Genomic DNA, 22427 nt, shown 5'->3' with positions numbered 1-22427 from the left:
TTTCTTTTAAAATACAGTAAAACATTGATTATTCAAAATTAATGTTTATCTTAACTAATCCCTTTCTCCCCATTATCCTTATGACTGATTCTTTTTGAATAACTATTAGAATTAATTGTCTACGTTTGACTCATAAATTCTGCATAAGTTAATTTATAGCACCAAGTATACACCATTGAACACCAATATTTAATGTCTGTAAGATTAATCTACACCCCTACAATTTATTTTTCCTGATTATAATTTACAAATGAGAACATAACCAAGAAGTAATTTTCAAAATTCCAGTTATGATTTCCTAATGAAATGTATGTCTGGTCAACCCAATGTTGCTTTTTTTTTGGGGGGGGGGATAAATGAATAAAACAGCAGTATCATACCAAGGCTTTGTTGGTGTTATTATTTTAACTAAATATCCCAAGAAACTAGAAACACCAATCAGAAAGGATATTCGCACCCCTGTGTTCATAGCAGCACAATTCACCATAGATAAGATTTGGAAACAGCCTAAGTGCCCATCAGCAGATGAGTGGATTAGAAAACTGTGGTACATCTACACGATGGAATACTATGCTGCTGTAAAAAAAGAAGGAATTCTTACCATTTGCAACAGCACGGATGGAACTGGAGAGCATTATGCTAAGTGAAATAAGCCAGTCAGAGAAATATAAATGTCACATGATCTCACTCATTTATGGAATATAATGAACAACATAAACTGAAGAACAAAAACAGATCCAGAGACAGAGAAGCATCTATCAGACCATCAAACCTCAGAGGGAAGGTAGGGGAGGGCGGGGGTAAGGGGGAGAGATCAACCAACGGATTTGTATGTGTGCATATAAGCCTAACCACTGGACACAGACACCAGGGGGATAAGGACACATATGTAGTACCTTAATCAATAAAGAATTTCTTTTAAAAAAGAAATCCTATAGCAAAAAAAATAAAATAAAATAAAATCCGAGGCAAGATTCACAGAGGAAATACCCAGAGTACAATATTAACATTCAGGCAATCACCAAATTCCTTGGGACAAAATTCTAGTTCTATCACAAATGCAGAACTCTTGTTCCTTTGAACTCCTGAGCTATTTCACTACTACCTCCATTATGATGCAGAATGCTTTTTATTTTTGCATTTCCATAAAGATTTGCCAAATCAGAAACTATTCTGAGTCTTCATCCAATGTGACAATTATCCTATCTAATAGACAAAGATGGTAATTGACCATACCTTCACTACGCCTCCCATTGACTAATCAGCGTGATATGCAAATTAGCTAAAACAAAGATGGCCGCTAATTTGCATACTGCAGGCAGGGCGGGACAGTGCAAGCCGCCATCCAGGCCCCGTGTGCAGCCCTGCCCCCAGCCAGGACCCCCATGTGCTGCCTAAGCCCTGCCCCCAGCCAGGACCCCCATATGCTGCCTAAACCCCGTGCCGCCTAAGCCCCACCTCCAGCTGGGACCCCTGTGTGCAGCTTAAGCCCTGCACCCATCCGGAACCCCCGTGTGCCACCTAAGCCCCGCCGCCAGCCGGAACCTCATGGCAATCCGAGAGCAGGAAAGTGCTCCCCCCAAGGTCGCCATGGCAATCCAGCGATCGGTGAGCAGGAAAGTGCGGCCTATAGGCAGCACCCGGCAAGGCCTGCTCCTGGGTCGCTACACACACACACACACACACACACACACACACACTGAGTGGCCAGATTATTATGACCACCTGACATTTGTAGGCAAATTAGCTATAATTTGGCACTGAAGTTGCTAGAGGGCCAGACCATTATAAATAGGGAAGCAGGTTATTTACCATTAGGGTAGAATTGATTTTTTTTCTGAAGACATGGGTAAACAACACAATTTAACAGCCTAAACAGGCAGTTGGACATCCCTCTCACAATCCAGGACTGCTGGCTCCCAACGGCTCACCTGCCTGCCGGTCCGATTGCCCCCAACTGCCGTCCCCTGCCGGCCAGATCACCCCCTAACCGCTCCACTGCCAGCCTGATCGATGCATAACAGTTCCCCTGCCAGCCCGATTGCCCTCAACTGCCCTCCCCTGCTGGCCTGGTTGCCCCTAACTGTCCTCACCTGCCAGCCTGGTCACCCCTAACTGCCCTCCCCGACAGGCCATCTTGTGGTGGCCATCTTGTGGCCACATGGGGGCAACCATATTGTGTGTTTGAGTGATGGTCAATTTGCATACTGGTCATGACTGATTAGCATATCAGGGCTAATTAGCATATCCCTCTCTTATTGTGTTGGAGTAATGGTCAATTTGCATAATGGTCATGACTAATTAGCATATCTGGGCTAATTAGTATATCCCTCTCTTATTATATAGCACAGTGATGGCAAACCTATGACACGCGAACTCATTTTTTTTGTTGATTTTTCTTTGTTAAATGGCATTTAAATATATAAAATAAATATCAAAAATATAAGTCTTTGTTTTACTATGGTTGCAAACATCAAAAAATTTCTATATGTGACACGGCACCAGAGTTAAGTTAGGGTTTTTCAAAATGCTGACACGCCGAGCTCAAAAGGTTCGCCATCACTGATATAGTATTACAAATGTCTTTCATTTTCCCAACCTTTTCCCCTCTCCACCCAGCCCCTACCTACTCCCACTCACAGGTCTTCACTACCATATTGTCTGTGTCCATGGGCTATGCATATAAGTATATAAATTCTTTGACTTATCTCGCCTCGTCCTCCCACCCCTACATTGATTGTGTTAGTCTGTTCCATGCCTCCATGCTTCAATGTGACTTTTTATAACATCCTTCACAGTTGACCAATCTCTACTTCTTAAAACACTCTCTTTCTCCCTTGTTTTAATGAATCTACTCCCCTTCCCCCGACACAAACACACATGCAGCTACTGCTATGGCCATTTTTATCTGTCTTTTCTTGCTTCCTCTTCTCCTGCCTATCACTTAAATGTTATTGACCCTCTGCCTCATTCTACATCTCCTTTTGGATGATCTTATTTAAACCCATACAATTGCTAAACTTCCTAATCCAGCCCTCACCTCTTTTCTAAGATCCAAAATCCCACATTTCAACTACTTTATGGGAATCTCAGATTTAGCATGCCCAAAACTGAATTCAATACATCTCATAAACACACACACACACACACACACACACTTCTATCTTCTGTAACTCTGTTATCTCAGTTAATGATCATCATCTATCAAGTTTCCCAGTGATAGAAATCTTTGTCATTCTCAGCTCTTAACTGGTGACTAAACAAACTTCTGCAGCCATGGAAGTCATCAGCATATGAATGAAAACTGAAGCCATGGGAGTAAATGAAAGTCATTCATTAAATATTAATTGAGCACCTATGTGTCAAGCACTGTGGCTATAGCAGTATACAAAGTCCCTCCCCTTGAGGACCTTAAATTATGGGAGACAACAAACTGTGGTGATAAGTAGTACAGGAAAAATAAAACTAAGTAAGGAAGGGAAAACCAACTGTGAGATTTTATATATATAATGTAATTCTACTCAGTCATGAAAAGGAATAAAGTATTGGCACATGGATGAATTTCAAAAACATTACACTAAGTGAAAGAAGCCAAATTTTTTAAAATTAGATACTCTATGATTCCATTATATAAATATCTAGGAAATGAAAATTAATTTATAGTGACAGCAGTTAAGTGATTATTAGGAGGTGAAGGACAGGGAGGGTTGGGAGTGAGGAAATTTTGGAGAATGATTGATATGTTCATTATTTTGATTGTGGTGATTGGTTCATGGCTATATACATATGTTAAATTTATCAGATTATACCCTTAAAATGTGTGCAATTTATTGCACCAATTATACCTCAATGAAGCTGTTAATTTTTTAATGTTTAAAAAATAAGCAAAGAATATAGGGAATGTGGTGGTTGTGGGGATGATTCTATTCATATAGAGTAATCAATGAAGGCTTCTCTTTTTTTCTTTATAGATTAAGGTATTACATATGCCTCCTTTCCCCCTCATTGCCCACTCCAGCACATGCCCTCACCCCCCTTGTGTCTGTGTCCATTAGTTATGTTTCTATCCATACATACAACTCCTTTGGTTGATCTCTACCCCCTCCACCCACCCTCCCTTGCCTTCCCTCTGAGGTTTACGGTCTGCTAGATGCCTCTCTGTCTCTGGATTTTTGTTCATCACTTTATGTTGTTCATTGTATTCCACAAATGAGATCATGTGATATTTACCTTTCTCCAACTAACTTATTTCACTCTGGGTCCATCCATGCTGTTGAAAATGGTAAGAGTTCCTTCTTTTTTATAGCAGCATAGTATTCCAATGTGCAGATGTACCACCGTTTTTTAATTCACTCATCTGCTGATAAGCATTTAGGCTGTTACCAGATCTTAGCTATTGTAGATTGTGATGCTATGAACATAGGGGTGCATATATATTGTCTGATAGGTGTTTCTGGTTTCTTGGGATATATCCCTAGAAGTGGGATTATTGGGTCAAATGGAAGTTCCATTTTTAAATTTTTGAGGAAACTCTATAGCATTCTCCACAGTGGCTGCAACAGTCTGCATTCCCACCAGCAGTGCACGAAGGTTGCTGTTTCTCCACATCCTCGCCAGCACTTGTCGTTTGTTGATTTGTTGATAATTCTGACAGGTGTGAGATGGTAGCTCATTGTTTTGATTTGCATCTCTCGGATGATTAGTGACTTTGAGCATGTTTTCATATGTCTCATGGTCTTCTGTATCTCCTCTTTTGAAAGGTGTCTATTTTGCCCAGTTTTGGTTGGATTGTTTATCTTCTTTTGTTAAGTTGTATGAGTTCCCTGTAAATTTTGGAGATTAAGCATGAGTGTGTGTGGGGGGGGAGTTTGGGGGTTAATGGGGGGGGGATGAGGACACATTTGTAATACCTTAACTAATAATAATAATAAAATATAATAAATAAAATAAAATAAAATAAAAAAAAGAAAGAGGCAAAAAAAAAAAAATGCCTAATATGCTGAGTCTGGTCGTCCAATCAACCAATCAAAGCGTAATACGCTAATGATATCCTAAGGCCGCTCAACCACTCGCTATGACATGCACTGACCACCAGGAGGCAGAAAAAAAAATTTGGAGATTAAACCCTTATTGGAGATAACATTGGCAAATATGTTCTCCCAGGCAGTGAGCTATCTTGTTGTTTTGCTGATGGTTTCTTTTGCTGTGCAGAAGCTTTTTATTCTGATGTAGTCCCATTTGTTTATTTTCTCCTTAGTTTCCATTGCCCTAGGAGCTGTATCAGTAAAGATATTGCTATGACATATGTCTGATATTTTGCTGCCTGTGGATTTCTCTAAGATTTTTATGGTTTCCCATCTTACATTTAAGTCCTTTATCCATTTTGAGTTTGTTTTTGTGTATGGTGTAAGTTGGTGGTCTAGTTTCATTTTTTTGCATGTATCTGTCCAATTTTCCCAACACTATTTATTGAAGAGACTGTCTTGACTCCATTGTACGCTCTTGCCTTTGTCAAATATTCATTGAGCATAGTGGCTGGGGTCCATTTCTGGATTCTCCATTCTGTTCCATTGGTCAATATATCTGTTCTTGTGCCAGTACAAGGCAGTTTTGAGAACCATGGCTTGGTAATATAGCTTGATATCTGGTATTGTGATCCTCCAACTTTGTTCTTCTTTCTCAGGATTGCTATGGCTATTTGGGGTCTTTTTGTATTCTAGATGAATTCTTGGAGAGTTTGTTCTAGGTCTTTGAAATGTGCCATTGGTATTTTAATGAGGATTACATTAAATCTATAGATTGCTTTGGGTAGTATGGACATTTAAATTAACTTGAATCTACCAATCCATGAACACCAAGAAATTGTATATTCTTCCATTTGTTTATGGCTTCCTCTATCTCTTTTTTCAACGTCCTGTAGTTTTCTGAGTAGCGGTCTTTTATCTCATTAGTTTATTCCTAGGTATCTTATTCTTTTGTTGTTGCAATGGTAAATGGAATATTTTTTTATTCTCTCTTTCTGTAAGTTCACTATCTATATATATAAAAGTGCCTGCCACTTTTTGGGGTGTTGGGGGAAGATCAAGGGCAGAGCCAGCTGGCCAACCACCCACGGCCCCTCCTTGAGGCTGGCCCCACCCACAATTGGCTCCCAACACCCCAATCGGGGGCAGGCCAGCCAGCCAACCACCTGTGGCCCATCCCCACTACCGCAGGCCCAGCCCAATTGGCACCCATTGGGGCCGGCCAGCCAGACCCCACCTGTGCATGAATTCATGCACCAGGCCTCTAGTTGTATAAAAATGCCATAGATTTTCTGGTGTTAATTTTGTATCCTGCTACATTGACAAATTCATTTATTAAATCTCATAATTTTTGATGGAGTCTTTAGGATTTTGTATGTACAGTATCATGTCATCTGCAAATAATGACAGTTTTACTACTTCTTTTCCAGTTTGGATGCCTTTTATTTCTTCTTCTTGTCTAATCGCTATGGCTAGTACTTCCAGTACTATGTTGAACAGGGGTGGTTAAAGTGGGCATCTCTGTCTTGTTTCTGTTCTTAGAGGAAATGATTTTAGTTTTTGCCCATTGAGAATGAGGTTTGTCATATAAGGATTTTATTATGTTGAGGTATGATCCCTTTATTCACACTGTGCTGAGGGTTTTTTATCAAGAAAGGGTGTTGGATTTTATCAAATGCTTTTTCTGCATCGATTGATATGACTATGTGATTTTTGTTTCTAAATTTGTTTATGATATATCATGTTTATTGATTTGGGGATATTGTGCCATCCTTGCATCCCTGGAATAAATCCCACTTGGTCATAGTGTATGATCTTTCTAATAAAATGCTGAATCCGATTTGCTAGAATTTTGTTGAGGATTTTGGCATCTATGTTCATGACGGTTATTGGCCTGTGATTCTCTTTCTTTGTGTAGTCTTTGTCTGGTTTTGAGATTAGGGTAATGCTGGCTTCATAGAAAGAGCTTGTAAGTGTGCCTTCCTCTTGAACTTTTTGGAATAGTCTGAGGAGGATAGGTTTTAGTTCTTCTTTGAATGTTTGGTCAAACTCCCCTGTGAAGCCGTCTGGTCCTGGGCTTTTGTTTGCTGGAAATTTTTTGATTACTGCTTCAATTTCCTCCTTAGTTATTGGCCTATTGAAATTTTTTTAGACTTCCTGATTGAGTTTTGGAAGGTTGTATTTTTGTAGGAATATGTCCATTTCCTCTATGTTGTTTAGTTTGTTGGAATAGAGTTGTTCATAGTATTTTTTTAAATATATTTTATTGATCTTTTTTTACAGAGAAGAAGGGAGAGGGATAGAGAGTTAGAAACATCAATGAGAGAGATACATTGATCAGCTGCCTCCTGCACTCCCCCTACTGGGGATGTGCCCACAACCAAGGTACATGCCCTTGACTGGAATCAAACCTGGGACCTTTCAGTCCACAGGCCAACGCTCTATCCACTGAGCCAAACCAGTTATGGCCATAGTATTGTTTTTTGGTGTTTTTTTTTTTTTTACAATTCTTTGTATTTCTGTGGGGTCTGTTGTTATTTCACCTCTTTCATTTCTTATTTTGTTTATTTGGGTCCTCTGTCTTTACTTCTTGGTGAGCCTGTCTAGAGGTTCGTCAATCTTGTTTATCTTTTCAAAGAACAAGCTCTTGATTTCATTGATCTTTTGTATTTTTTTGGGGGGGGGGGTCTCTATGTCATTTATTTCTGCTCTGATCTTTATTATCTCCTTCCTTTTGCTCACGCTGGGCTTTTCTTGTTGCTCTCTTTCTAAATCTTTAGGTTGTTAGAGTTAGATAATTTATTACTAGTTTTTCTTGAGTTTTTGTTTAGTTTTGTTTTGTTGGGGTTTTGTTTGTTTGTTTTTTGAGGTAGGTATGTAGAGCTATGAACTCTCCTCTCAGGACTGCTTTCACTGTGACCCATAGATTTTGGATTGTTTTGTTTTCATTGTCATTCGTTTCCAGAATGTTTTTAATTTCTTCTTTGATCTCTTTGGTGACATAATCATTGTTTAATAGCATGCTATTTAGCCTCTAAGTGTTTGAATTTTTTAATTTTTTTATTGTAGTTGATTTCTAATATTATGCCATTCTGGTCTGAGGAGATGCTTGATATGATTTCAATCTTCTTGAATTTGGAGAGACTTTGCTTGTAACCCAATATGTGGTATACCTTTGAAAATGACTCATGTGCACTTGAGAAGAATGTGTATTTCATAGCTTTGGAGTGAAATGTTCTGAAGATGTCAATTAAGTCCATCTGATCTAATGAGTCATTGAGGATTGCTGGGGTTTTTTTGCTGATTTTTTGTCTAGAGGATTTATCCAGTGATGTCAGTGGGGTATTAAAGTACCCTACTATGATTGTATTGCTGTCGATCTCTCCCTTGATATCTCCCAGAAGTTTTTTTATATATTTGGGTGCTCCTGCATTGGGTGCATATAAGAAAGGCTTCTTTCATAAGGTAATATTTGAGGATAGATGAGGGAAGTGAGGGAGAGTCCCATGATTTTATATCCTCCACCAATACTAGCAAATATTGGGGCTCAATGAATATTACGTCCAATATCCTTCCTCTTTGGAAACTCCTGATTTATTTAAACTCTTCCTTCAATAAGAATTTGTTGAGTTCCTTCTCTTCTGCCCATGAAAATATGCATCTCAGACCTCCTACTGTAGTGAATGTAATTGACTAATGGTCCCAGCTGCTGCACTCTGAACTTACCATCATGTTGTGCCCAGGCCACAATCACTATGGCAAGCATGCTAAGTCCTGTGAGACTCAGAACTTTGCTGACAGGGATTTTGGCTTTACAACTCTTAATTGATCTAAACAAATGTTTCTTAAAACTGCACTCCAGTCTAAGATTCTTCCTATTCAACCCTCCTTCTTTCCCTCTCTCCTCTACAGAGGTCAGACCTACACCACAGTCTGATGGCTCTCCCAGCATCCTTCAGATCCCTGCTCATTTTCCTTCACAAGGGTTTTCCCCAATAAATCTCTTGCACATCTAATGCCACATTGGTATTCGCTTCTCAAAGGACCCATCTAACATCTTCTATGTCCAAGCATTGTGCTACATGGTAGAGGTGCAACTTTTAACAAGAGAGACATGGACTTCCTATATAATTTTATTAACTAATGTCACCACAATAAATCCAATAAAGATAAAGACAAAAAAGAGAGACATGGCCCTTACCTCCAAAAGCTCACTGTCTAAAGGGATTAACAGAGATAAATACCTATTGCATAGTAAATGAGTGCAATAAATCAACAGTTAGCTAGGATTACAAAATATGTATTGGGAATATAGGGAGGACTCCCCCAAAGTCCCATAAGATCTTCATATAAATAAGGTTCCATAATGAATATCAAAACTTATGGAAATAAGGCTGGAAAGCATTTTCAGACATTTTAGAGAGCTTTTCAACAATTGAGGTTTTAAATAAGGGGTGGGGAGGAGACAAGTTAGTCCTAAGTTACCAGAAAATTTATTTTTTACTACATCTTATTTCCCTGGGAATTCCAGTTAAATCATGGCCTTAATGAATCTGTCCAAGTTTCAAGTTTTGCCTCACATGACATCACTGTTGGGAGACTAGGGTATTGACGCCAAGCATTCCACTTCTCCCTCCTCATGGGAGCTGCTGACAAATGTAGTAAAGGAAAGCACAGATAATACATATCCCAAAATGTAATCAAGCACTGCAATTTATAGCACTGGATGGAAAGGTAATATTTAATATGTCAAAATACAATTTGGGGTCTGGAGACACAGAGTTCAGATTTATTTCCTAGAAATGTCAATCTCACATACAAGTCTTAAACTGATTTTAAATATGGTCTAAGCTTAAAGGCTTTATGATTATCTTCAGAAAATGGGGGGAACAATTAGTTCTAGCTCACTGTGTTCTTTCAACATGAGGTAACAAAATGTAATGCTATTCTAGGAATAGAAACTGATTCATTTTATGGGACCGAGAAAGGAAAGAGTCCCCTTAGGGAAGAGTGGCTAATCTAGATTTAAGCAAGTTCAGTTGTAACACATGTAGATATGAAAAATCCTATATAGCCAGTATTTTGCATATACCAACTTCCTGTCCACCTAGCCAGGTTTTATTTATTTTCTTGGTAAACTGATACAGTATGTGTTTGAAAGATATGTATTTAAATATGTTCATAAAATTAAATATTATAGATAAAATACTTTGTGTTTTTAAATTTCCACTGGTGATGACTTCTAGTTTTCAGAAGTGGTAGGATTAGTTGGCAAGGTGGCTGTTCATACTGTTCCTACTCCCACCAGCTCTAGTGGGAATTATAAAATAATAGGGCTTCAGATCTGTTTTCTGTGAAGTACTATGAGTTGCTTAGATCTTAGAAGGAAACAAATTTCTGCTCAGTATACCTCCAGAATCCCAGGAATGACTCTTTGAATAATCAGTTCAGTTGCCTTTGATATGAAAATTCATAAAGTAACTTAGAGCTTGATTAGTGTCTCTCTTCTCTGAGATGGTCAAGTCTCATCATTGTATAAACTCCCACGAATGCAAGAATTCATTTAGCCAAAAATATTTAAAGGAATAAAACCTCAAATGAGAACTTTTGGGGAAACATGTCAGATGTCATGAAGAAAGGTATATGTTATATCCAAATATAAGAAATGTATATATAGCAATATTTATCCTCCCTCCCAGTTATCACTGCCTAGTTCAGCCGTGGGCAAACTACGGCCCGCGGGCCGGATCCAGCCCGTTTGAAATGAATAAAACTAAAAAATAAAAAAGACCGTACCCTTTTATGTAATGATGTTTACTTTGAATTTATATTAGTTCACACAAACACTCCATCCATGCTTTTGTTCCGGCCCTCCGGTCCAGTTTAAGAACCCATTGTGGCCCTCGAGTCAAAAAGTTTGCCCACCCTTGTTAATCAATAAACCAGTACAATTGATCTGAGGGCTAAGAGTTAGCTATAGATTTGAGGAAATAACGTATCTATAAGCTGATAAGAACTCAGGATTTCCAAACTGGGAAGGAGAGAAATATATGCCAAAGAGGAAAATATTTTAAATTCAGTTTGTATATCTCATAATCCAGCTTGAAAAAAGTCCCAGTATAAGACAGCATAGGGACCAATGTGGCCCTAGAGAGCTAGACATGCCTAAATGAAATGACAACAATGAAATATGACCATTTCAATGCATGAACATGTACATGAAAGAACAAAAAGAGAAAGAACACACGAAATAGAAAGAAATAGAAAAATAATTTAGAGAGGAATCCTCATCAACAAAACAAAGAATTATTCTGGGAACTGAATCCCAAGTGGGATGAATAAAAAGTAAAACCAAGGGCAAATTACTAGAGGGGTACACCAAGAACTGATACATACTTGTGTTCATAAAAGTGGAAAGGCCAATTCAAAAAAAAAAAAAAAAGACGCAACCTGCAAAAGAACAGTAAGGAGCAAAACATTCTTTAAGTATGTCAGGAACAAAAGAAGCTTAAAAGAAAATAGTTCCTTTATTAGATGGAAAGGAAAAGGAATGGTAAACCACATTCATCAAATTCTTTTTATAAAAATGAAATTCAGCTGGAAAATGGGAATAGAGACCAGCAATATAGCCTGGAATAAAGATAAGGTGAAGACTTAGCAAATGACTATTCAAATGAGCCAGAAACATTCAATTCTTTCAGGCTTAATAACTTGCATTCCCAGATGCTAAAAAAAAAAAAAAATTAACTGAAGTCATTACAGGGCTGCTAGTTTCCATTTATTTTGGAGGATTAAAAAGTACCTTCATATTATAATCTCCTCTCCTAGTTCCTGAAGAACAGAGAATGACTCCCATCTCCTTTGGGATGCCCTGCTGATCCCATTCAATCTTGTACAGATAGTGTTGAATTAATGAGCACTGCAGACTGAGAACACTAGTAAAGAACTTTGGTCTGTCTGATCTAAAAAGAGGGAGTGGAGACAGATGACCCTGAAAATTTTACATCCATATGCTTAACTTTGATCTTGAAAAAATGTTAAAATACCACAAAATCAAATTCCAAACATCTTGAAAATATACAAATAAATGCTTCACTTGAAGGAACTATGAAGTAATTCATTTCTAATTATTCTGAGACCATGTCTTGCTTGCACATTGGGTCCAGTTCTGTATCTTACAACTGAAAAGGGATATCGTAGTTATGGAAGCTTTCCTATGGGGGATTATGCCCACGTGTATCCAAGCTGAGCACCTTACCACTGCCTCTCCTCTCAGAGGCTAAACCTGCTGATGTGTACTCTTGTGTCAGGGGATCTCTTAGTCTTGGTTATTTGTCTTCTTGACCTCCATCACAAATTCTTTCCTTTGGGCTCAGTTTTTGCTCTATTTTGGTTCCATTCAAGGACTTGACATTTCGTACTGCTCTTGGTTTCCCTTAGCCACCTCCCCAGGACTAAGACTTCAGTTCTTTTTTAACTGTGTAGTCATAGGCTCACGATCAGTTGGTGACCTAATTCCGTGCCTGAGCCCTGTCCTTAATTGGAAGAGGTTAGTGAACAATGTGTATGGGGTTGTTTTAAAAATGTCTGTTCTTTTGAATTTTACTCTAAATCAGTATTAATGGCCTCAGCACCATGTTAGGCACTGGTGGGCAAGAATAAGCAAAAACACTCATGGACCCTCTTACCAAGTTGCTAGCCCCACCATTCAATAGCTCTGTAAGTATGGGCAGGTTATTTAACTACTACAGGGCTTTTTGTCCTTATCTATTAAATGAAGTTATCAATAGCACTTACTTTACAGAGTTATTGCAAGGATTGAATGAGATTATGTGTGCAAAGCTCTTAGTCTGCTCAGTATAAGGTAAATATTTAATACATGTTAAGTAAAATTAAAATAAATTCATGCTAAAAATACCAGACTTTCACACAAAAACAGCTAGAGAACAGTAAAAGTTGGTCTATGGTTAGGTTATGAAACATGCAGTATGTTTTCTGAATGATAAAAACAGTCCATATTTTAGTTGGGGTAGTGGTTACATGGGTATATATATTTGCCAAAGCTCATGAAATTCTTCACTCAAAATGGGTGCATCTTATTATTTGTAAACTAGAAGCCTGATGCACGAAATTCATGCAAGGGCCTTGGCCCCCACCACTGCAGCAGCTGCCTCTGCCTCAGCCCCCATCCGCTGCCATGGCCGGGGGCCTCTGTCGGGGCCTCCACCTGTGGCGACTTTGTCTGGTCTAATTAGCATATTATACTTTTATTATTATAGATTACATCTCAATAAAGTTGTTTTTTAAATATGTAATATGGATAACAGTTTCTAGATAAGGGAATGCCCACCAGAAGCTCTAGGGGTCATAGAAGACTTCCAGGGGGAAATGGGGCTTGAAATGACGGTAAAGGATGGGAAGGATTTGGAGAGACCAATGGGTGAAATGTGCTTAGCACCAGTGGAGTAGTGGGACAAGACTAACCTGCCTGGTGAGAAGCTTCAATCTACGGTGTGGCTAGCTTATCAGTTAAGACAGGACAGAATTTGAAGGGCCTTGAATGCAGACAAGATGCCTGTGGGTTTGACAACATAGGCTATAAAGGACCACTATTGGTTCTCAAGCAGAGGCATAATATGATGAAGAGTGCTGTTTAGGAAGATTAGTCTTACTGCCTGAAATTGGGAAATGGACTAAATAACCTCTGAAGGTCACTTGAATTCTCTAATTACCTTTATTATGCTCTATATGTTGGCTACCTTACTAGACTGCAATTTTAGCAAATGACTATAAATTGTCAAAAATCACATTAAAAACACATTAAAGAACAAAAATGTTCATATACATCTTGATCCTTATACTCTTCTAAGAGCAGATATAACATACTCAAACTGCAAGAGAAGAGAATGAATCATCAGAGCTCAGTAAAAATGAAAATTGAAATTTTTCCATATATATATATATATATATATATATATATATATATATATATAAAATGATTTGACACATTTCATTGCCAAGATCTGCTTTATGAACAGCAGATTATTTTAATTTTTTTGCTAACAAAGGTACATTATGCTAAAAATAATAATGTAATATTGTCATTAAAGTAATATTAAGCTAATAAATGAGTGACATCCAAAACTGGTTGCTTCATGACTTGTAGGGAAAATAACAGATGCCCATTAAAATTATCCAAAGGAGTAAGTGCAGATTGCACTATTAATGAACCAAGAAAAAAATCAAGTATTTTTTTTTTAGAAAGCTTTATTGTTGAAAGTATTACATATATCCCCCTTTTCCCCCCATTGACCCCTTTTAGCCTGCTTCTGCCCTCCACCCCAGGCCTTCACACAATTGTCTGTGTCCATGGGCTATGCATATATGCATACAAGTTTTTTGGTTAATCTCTCCCCACTCACTCACCCTACCCAGACTTCTCTCTGAGGGTCAATAGTCTGTTCCACACTTCTGTGTCTCTGAATCTATTTTGCTCACCCATTTATTTAAATATTTTTTATAAATGGAGGACAAGTCAATTTGCTATCCAAAAATATTAGCTAATTTCCTTAGCATATAATGGTGATATTAGGATGGTGCCTTTTCCCCTAATTAATCATTATCTAAATCAAATCTCACACAATCATTAATTTCTTGCTAATCAAGATAGGAATACAGAAGAAAGAAATGACTGCATTTGAAATTGGTGGGGAAAGTGATGATTGCTGGTAAAAGAAATTTTCCTAGGGAGTGCAGCTTAAAGTTACCCTTCTGTTATTTAGCCGGGAAGAAAATGAACTTGCAGAGGGCACACCTGCATATCAGAAGCTCAGACTTTTAGATAGATAGATAGATAGATAGATAGATAGATAGATAGATAGATAGATAATTGATTTCAGAGAGAAAAGGGGAGATAGAAACATCAATAATGAGAGAGAATCACTAATCAGCTGCTTCCTGCAGGCCTTACACTGAGGATCGAGCCCACAACCAGGGCATGTGCCCTGACAGGGAATCAAACCGTGACGTCCTGGTTCATAGGTCAATGCTCAACCACTGAGCCAACCAGGCACAAGCTCAGACTTTAAATCAAAGATCATGCCTAGGGCTACCACAGACTCTACTTTTTACATTTTGGTCTATGTAAAAGGTAGGCCAAAATGTGTCTGCCACACTGCAGTACTGGGAGTTTAAAGCAACCCTAGAGATATGCCATTCTCTAAACCTGAAAATTAAAGAATGAATTACCTTTACCTCTACTGCCAGCTATCAATTAACTGCATTTCACTTCATGCCTGGTAAAAGTTGAATCCCTAGATCACTACCTTCTCCCACAAAGAGGTTCTTGCTGGACTACATTCCCAAACAGCAGCAGTCAACATGTGCTCTGGGAATACAAATTTTATGATTACATTCAGCCTGACAACATGGTGAAGGATTCATTCATCCAACATTTACTGAATTCCTATTTTATGCCAGGGACTATGCCCAACCTAAGGAATACATTAATGAACAGGACAGAGTCCCTGCCCTGGAGATCACAGACTGGTCCAGGAAATGGGCACCCAAACTAATTAAAAACTAGAAATCTGTACATCATTCTGGACACCTTACTTGCCCTCATCCCTTATAACCAAATGTCACTAATCTCACTAGTACTGCTTTTTAAATGTCCCTTTATTGTTTCCCTTCTTTCCATTTTGCCTTATCATTTCACCTCTTTTCACTTGGACAATAAGAATAACCTCTAAGATGCGGAGAAAAAGGAACCCTCATGCACTGCTGGTGGGAATGCAGACTGGTGCAGCCACTGTGGAGAACAGTATGGAGTTTACTCAAAAAACTAAAAATGGAACTCCCATTTGACTCAGTGACCCCACTTCTAGGAATATATGCCAAGAAACTAGAAACACCAATCAGAAAATATATATGTTCATAGCAGCACAATTTACCATAGCTAAGATTTGGAAACAGCTTAAGTGCCCATCAGCAGATGAGTGGATTAAAAACTTGTGGTACATCTACACAATGGAATACTACGCTGCGGTAAAAAAGAAGGAATTTGCAACAGCATGGATGGAACTGGAGAGCATTATGCTAAGCAAAATAAGCCAGTCAGAGAAAGATAAATGTCACATGATCTCACTCATTTATGGAATATAATGAACAACATAAAGTGATGAACAAAACAGATCCAGCTGAAACCGGTTTGGCTCAGTGGATGGAGCATTGGCCTGCGGACTGAAAGGTCCCAGGTTCGATTCCGGTCAGGGGCATGTACCTGGGTTGCGGGCACATCTCCAATGGGAAATGTGCGGGAGGCAGCTGATCGATGTTTCTCTCTCATCGATGTTTCTGACTCTCTATCTCTCTCCTTCCTCTCTGTAAAAAATCAATAAAATATATTTTTTAAAAAAAACAAACAGATCCAGAGACGGAGCATTGATCAGACTGTCAAACCTCAGAGGGAAGGCAGGGGAGGGTGGGGATAAGGAGATCAACCAAAGGACTTGTATGCATGTATACAAGCCTAACCAATGGACACAGACAACAAGGGGGTGAGGGCATGAGCGGAGGATGGGGGGGCAATGGAGGGATAAGGACACATATGTAATACCTTAATCCATAAAGAAAAAAATATAAAAAAAGAATAGCCTCCAAAATGGCTTTTATGACTCTACACCAGGGGTCCTCAAACTTTTTAAACAGGGGGCCAGTTCACTGTCCCTCAGACCGTTGGAGGGCCGGACTATAGTTTAAAAAAAAACTATGAACAAATTCCTATGCACACTGCACATATCTTATTTTGAAGTAAAAAAACAAAACTTCAAAAAAAAAAGGCTCTCCTAACTTCAAAAAAAAAGGCCCTACTACCTGCAAAATAAAATAAAAAATAGACCTCCTAACTTAAAAAAAAATAAATCCTAACTTGTTCTTACCTCGGTCCTCAGGCAGCAGCAGGCTCTGCACAGGCAAGCTCGTGACTCCTCCAATCACACCCTAGATGGAGAGGAGGAGTCCGAGAGACAGAGAGAAGGAGGGGAGTCGGAGAGTGCGGGCACATTCCACACATGCACACTGCGGGCCCGGGAAGAGTCGTCTGCTAAGCAACAGGCAGCGGTGGCAAAAACACCTGGCGGGCAGGATAAATGTTTCCGGCGGGCTGCATGTGGCCAGCGGGCCGTAGTTTGAGGACCCCTGTTCTACACTCTTCCATACAAGTCAAGAAGAGATATTTCTAAAGTATATATTTGATCACATCATTCTCCTTCTTTAAAAACATCTAAGAAAATGGAGCAAGGACGCAGGGGTACATAAGTGGGTGGCATATTCAGGCACTGCCAAGGAATATGGTATGGATAAAGGGATAAATGAGCTGGAGGAGAGTAACAGGGGAACTACGTGAGCCCTGCTACAAGATGATTCTTAGTTTTTGTTGGCTATTTTTTGTCTGTATGTTGTACATTTTCCAGCTTTATTGATGTATAATTGACTCCTAGTTATCTTTGGACTGGATTATCACAGGAGAGAGTGTTCATGGGAGCAGAAAAATATGTACTCCACAGGTTTTCTGTCCTTTGAATTCCCATAGCATACTGCTTCCTTTATAAAGACACTTCTCACACACTCTAACTTGTACCAAAGTTATTTGCATGCCTTATCTCCACTAGATTTAAGTTCCTTGATGCAAAGACCCTTGACTGACTCATCTTTGTATCTCAAGAGGCCAGCCGAGGTTTGGGCTTGATGTGCTCCCTTCTCACTTGTAATCAATGCCAGATTTTTAAGAGTTCCATTTGAAAAGAACTAGGTCATATTAATTGATACTACTAGACCAAGTTTTAGAAAAACAGTATTCTATTCCAAGGAACAGTATTCCATTCCCTTCCCCTTCCCCTTCCTCTTCCCTCTTCCCTTCCCTTCTCCCCCCCCCCCCCGCCCCCGCACTCACACACACACACACTTACATACACATGCAGTCTATTTAAATGGGGGAAACCCCTAATAAAAACAAAATTGGTTTGGAGAATAATGCCAGCTACTCTGGAGTTGGGATAAAAAAAAATTCATTTAGAATTCTGCCAGAGGGATTAAACTAAGGCAATTTTTCTATCTCCCCCCCTCCAGTCACTCTTTCACTAATTATTATTCTACTCACATAAGTAGCTGAGATCCTGTCTTTCAGGAGATGTATAATTTTTATTTTTCAGATACAATCTTCAAATATTCATACCTGAATCATAGCTGAGAATTTCAACACCCTAGGCCCACTCTAAGAGCTAGGTCCTTTCCCCTGTGTGTGAAATCACATCAGGGGGGAAAGGGCCCTTCCCTATCAAGACTAAAGTGTTATTATCTGCTGTGCTACCAAATCAGCTGTGTGACATAATCAGAAACCTTCTCAAATCTTGACCTGACTAGATGACCCTTAAAGTAATTTAAGTCTGAGTTCCCCAACTGTAGGTCAATTGATAGTCACTGAGCTCATTCTAGACTGGGCATTGGGAAGACACAAAAGAAGCAAGAGGCTTGCTCTGCCCTTCTAGGAAGTTTTGTTAATAGCACTTGGCTACATAAGAATATGGATAAGGGGCCAATGAAAAGACCAACAACTAATTCAGCCTTTACAGCATTTCTCTTCATGTACTAACCATATTCCCTTTGTTATCAGAAGCCAGCTAATGGCAGATAGCTTCCTGATGGGATGACTTGTGGTGGCAAAAGGAAGAACTCTGAAATCAGAGAGACCAGGGTGTGCACCCCAACTTAGCCACTTAATAGCCATGTGATCTTAGGCAAGTTATTTAATCTCTAAGCCTCAGCCTCCTATTTGTAAATGGGGACAGTAACACCTACCTCTTAAAGTGGCTGTGAGGATTAAATTAAACTCTTATTCAATGTTTCCAAAACATATGCTTCCATTTTCTGTTTCCCTGTTTGGTCATGCTATCTGTCCCTGGAGTGTCCTTCCCCTAGATTCAGCTATTATAACCCTCTCATTCACAAGGCTCTCTCACAGGTGTCTCTTTCATAATATTTGTCTCCCCTTTCTCAGCTACCCTCCCGCCAAATAAATTCCATGAACTGTCAACTCAGAATTTTCAACACACTCTGTACTTCTCATACTGCATTTTGCAATCTAGGTGTTATAGATATTAGTAGTATACTTTTCTTAACCCTATTAAATTGTAAGTTTCTGTATACAGGAACTATATCTTGACCAACTTTGTATTCCCTGACATGGCATAATGCCCAGCATATAGTACATATTAAATAAATGTTTGTTGAATGAATGAATGAGTGAATACTCAACAATGAGACCCTGCTTCCTACACATAGTAAGTCCCCTGTGTCTTCAAGCATTCAAGCACAATGCTTCAATATCAGGAATACTATAGAAGGACTACTGAACTAGATAGGAGGCTGTACTGGTGACCTCCAAAGTTTTCTCTCTGCATTTCCATGAAGGCCATATTCTAATTCACTAATCACTTTATATACCAAGGTTGTCACTGCCATAAATGTTAGTCATTTTGTCATAAGCAAGTGTGATAGTATTTCTTCAGAAAACATCTCATATGTGACAACTATATATTTACCATTCTCCATGAGAATTGTACCTAAAACTTAGTACACCTGAATCTGAAAAAGCAGACTTTTGCTTTGCAAATGTTTCTGGCTTCCAAAATTCACTGTTACTGATGTTTTAGGAAACCACAATGAGTAAGTGGAAAACTATGGTACATTGAAAGCACACCAATACCTTGAGCTTAGAGATCCTGTGAATACGTTTTTCAGGTGGGTAATAAGCAATGATTGCCTTCCATAGCTAACATGTTTAGAAAAAAATATATATGTTTTAAGAAAAAAACCAAGATTCATGAGTTAAGATATAACGTCTACACTGAATATGATAGCCTCTTCTGTTTCAGAACCCTTTTGATCCAGAGAGACTTAGGTAAGTCATTTTTCTCCCCAGGTCCACAATTTAATCATTTAGAAAATGGGTTAACAGGAGTTGCTACCCACATCCCTCTCAGGAAACAATGAAATTTTACAACCAATTTTAAGCTTCCCTAGGGCAAGTTCCCCTTAGAATAGAGCAATCTGGTAAATTGGTATGATTCAATATGTCCAAAAAGCTCTCTTCTCTTGTAGGTTAAATGGTGCCCCCCAAAAAGATATGTTCATTCCTTACCCTCAGAATCTGTGAATGTGCCCAGACCAGTTTGGCTCAGTGGCTAGAGAATTGGCCTGTGGACTGAAGAATCCCAGGTTCGATTCCGGTCAAGGGCATGTACCTTGGTTGTGGCACATCCCCAGTAGGGGGTGTGCAGGAGGCAGCTGATCCATGTTTCTCTCTCATCGATGTTTCCAACTCTCTATCACTCTCCCTTCCTCTCTGTAAAAAATCAATAAAATATATTTTAAAAAAAAAGAATCTGTGAATGTGACCTTATTTAGAAAAGGTGCTTACAGATGTAACTAAATTAAGGATGTCAAGATGAGGTCATCCTGGATTATCCAGGTAGGCCCTAAATGCAAAGACAAGTATCCTTATAAAAGACATAGACGAGAGACACATGAACCTTGTAAAGACAGGGTCAGAGCTTAGAATGATGCAGCTACATACCAAGGAGGGTCTGGAGTCAACAGAAGCTGGATGTGGTAAGAAAGGATTCTCTGCTAGAGCCCTTAGAAAGAATGTGTCCCTGCCTACATCTTGATTTTGAATTTCTGGCCTCCAGAACTGAGATACTAAATCTCTGTTGTTTTAAGCCACCAAATTTGAGATAATTTTTATGGTAGCTTTAGGAAACTAATACACCTGCTCTCTCCCCCTACCCCACCAAAAAGTATTTGCTTAGTAATGTCTAAATGTTTCATCATGGGTAAGCTACTACTTTGGTTAAGCAACTTCATCAGGTATTGTCTTAAAGTGCAACACTCCTTGAGTAATTCCCTAATACCTCAAGGATAAAGGGTTTACTTGGGACCTTCCTCCAGCTCAGGAAAGAAGTGGGGAAGGCAATCCAGAACACCTGGATAGAGACTAGGGGCGATGTCCATAAGGAAATGCTAAAAAAAGGGTTCAAAACAAAATTTTATCTAGGGTCAGTCTTGAGAAAGTCATATTGACAGAGCCCAAATGTTACTTTAACAATAATAGAGCCACATAAGAAGGAAGAACCCTTGAAGAATTAAATAATAATGTTGCCTCAGTCCTTGGTCCATATTCCAGGAAGTTTGTTTAAAAGGGTGCTCAAACCAATCCAAATGCCTCATTCTCACTGCTCAGATGGATTTGTTTTCTTATGCTCAACAAATTAGGCATATTTAAATACATGGGAAAATTTTGTTTCAAGCTATTAGCAATTAAATAATCACAAAGAAAGCCTGGCAACAATGGAAGATGCCTACTATCATCCTGGGCCTCCAGGCCAACCCTGAATTTGATCGGACTTTCCCTTCACATTACACCTGCCTAGCCTTCAGCACTTCCATAGATTCTGTTTAACCAGCTCTCAGGCAAATCTTTCTAACGCCCAGTTGACCTTACTATTAAGATGCTTGTCCCAGCCCTAATGGCTAACCTCAGTTTCAATTTCAAGCCATTGCACCTTGTAATTACATTCTCAGCCACTGTAAATAATCTGTGCCCTCTATTTTATCTTTCCCCTTTCCCGATGATAGGAACCTGCTGAAAAGGAAGTCAGTTGCCTTGTTAGTACAACATACACACTGCACTTGAGCAAAATACAACCAAAAGAAAATCAAACACTCTTGATCCCTGAGTGAGAAGCAATGTTATTGATCTTTTCCTTTTTCCTATCCTTCAGCTGATCTGTCTACACTGACATGCTCTAGTGCTGTGGCATTTATGCCATCTTGGGGAATAGCTGTGTAAATGCTCCAGTAATTTTATACATCTTCAACACACCGTTGTGTTAGAACTTGAGTATCTGAAGGACTTGGAAAGACATATTTTCCTCCTCCTCCTACCCTCATGTAATGTGTATCAAAATCCTCACTAATTGGCCCTCCTCCTGCATGCTTCCGAAGTCTAGACTTGGTGGCAACCCTTTTCTGTGGAAGAGATTTAATGAAGGAGAAAGTGCATGGGAGGGAAGTTGGCAGGCTAAACATTACAGAGAAACTATAAGAAACTTGGAAACACAGAGATTTTGTAAGCTGAGGTTGGCAGCTAAATGATATTGTTTCAAACACACACACACACACACACACACACACACACACACACACACACACATACACACATACACACACACTGGTGAGTTCACTTTACCTTGAACCAAATGTTTCCTAAAATTGAAGAAAATCTGTTGTTAATGAAACACATAAGACTTTTCAACGATGCTCAGTAGTGACTTTTTTCCTCCT

At 39.0% G+C, this 22427-nt stretch overlaps 1 protein-coding gene across 1 annotated transcript in view; it reads right to left on the bottom strand.

Annotated features, from left to right (window-relative positions):
* GPC3 (glypican 3) overlaps positions 1 to 22427 on the bottom strand; it is a 406774-nt gene that overhangs the window by 366166 nt on the left and 18181 nt on the right. The window lies entirely within an intron of this gene.

This window comes from Myotis myotis, unplaced genomic scaffold, assembly GCF_014108235.1.
Source record: "Myotis myotis isolate mMyoMyo1 unplaced genomic scaffold, mMyoMyo1.p scaffold_m19_p_4, whole genome shotgun sequence".
NCBI lineage: Eukaryota > Metazoa > Chordata > Mammalia > Chiroptera > Vespertilionidae > Myotis > Myotis myotis.
Note: the sequence above shows the minus strand (reverse complement) of the source record. Positions and strands in the feature narration are given on the sequence as shown.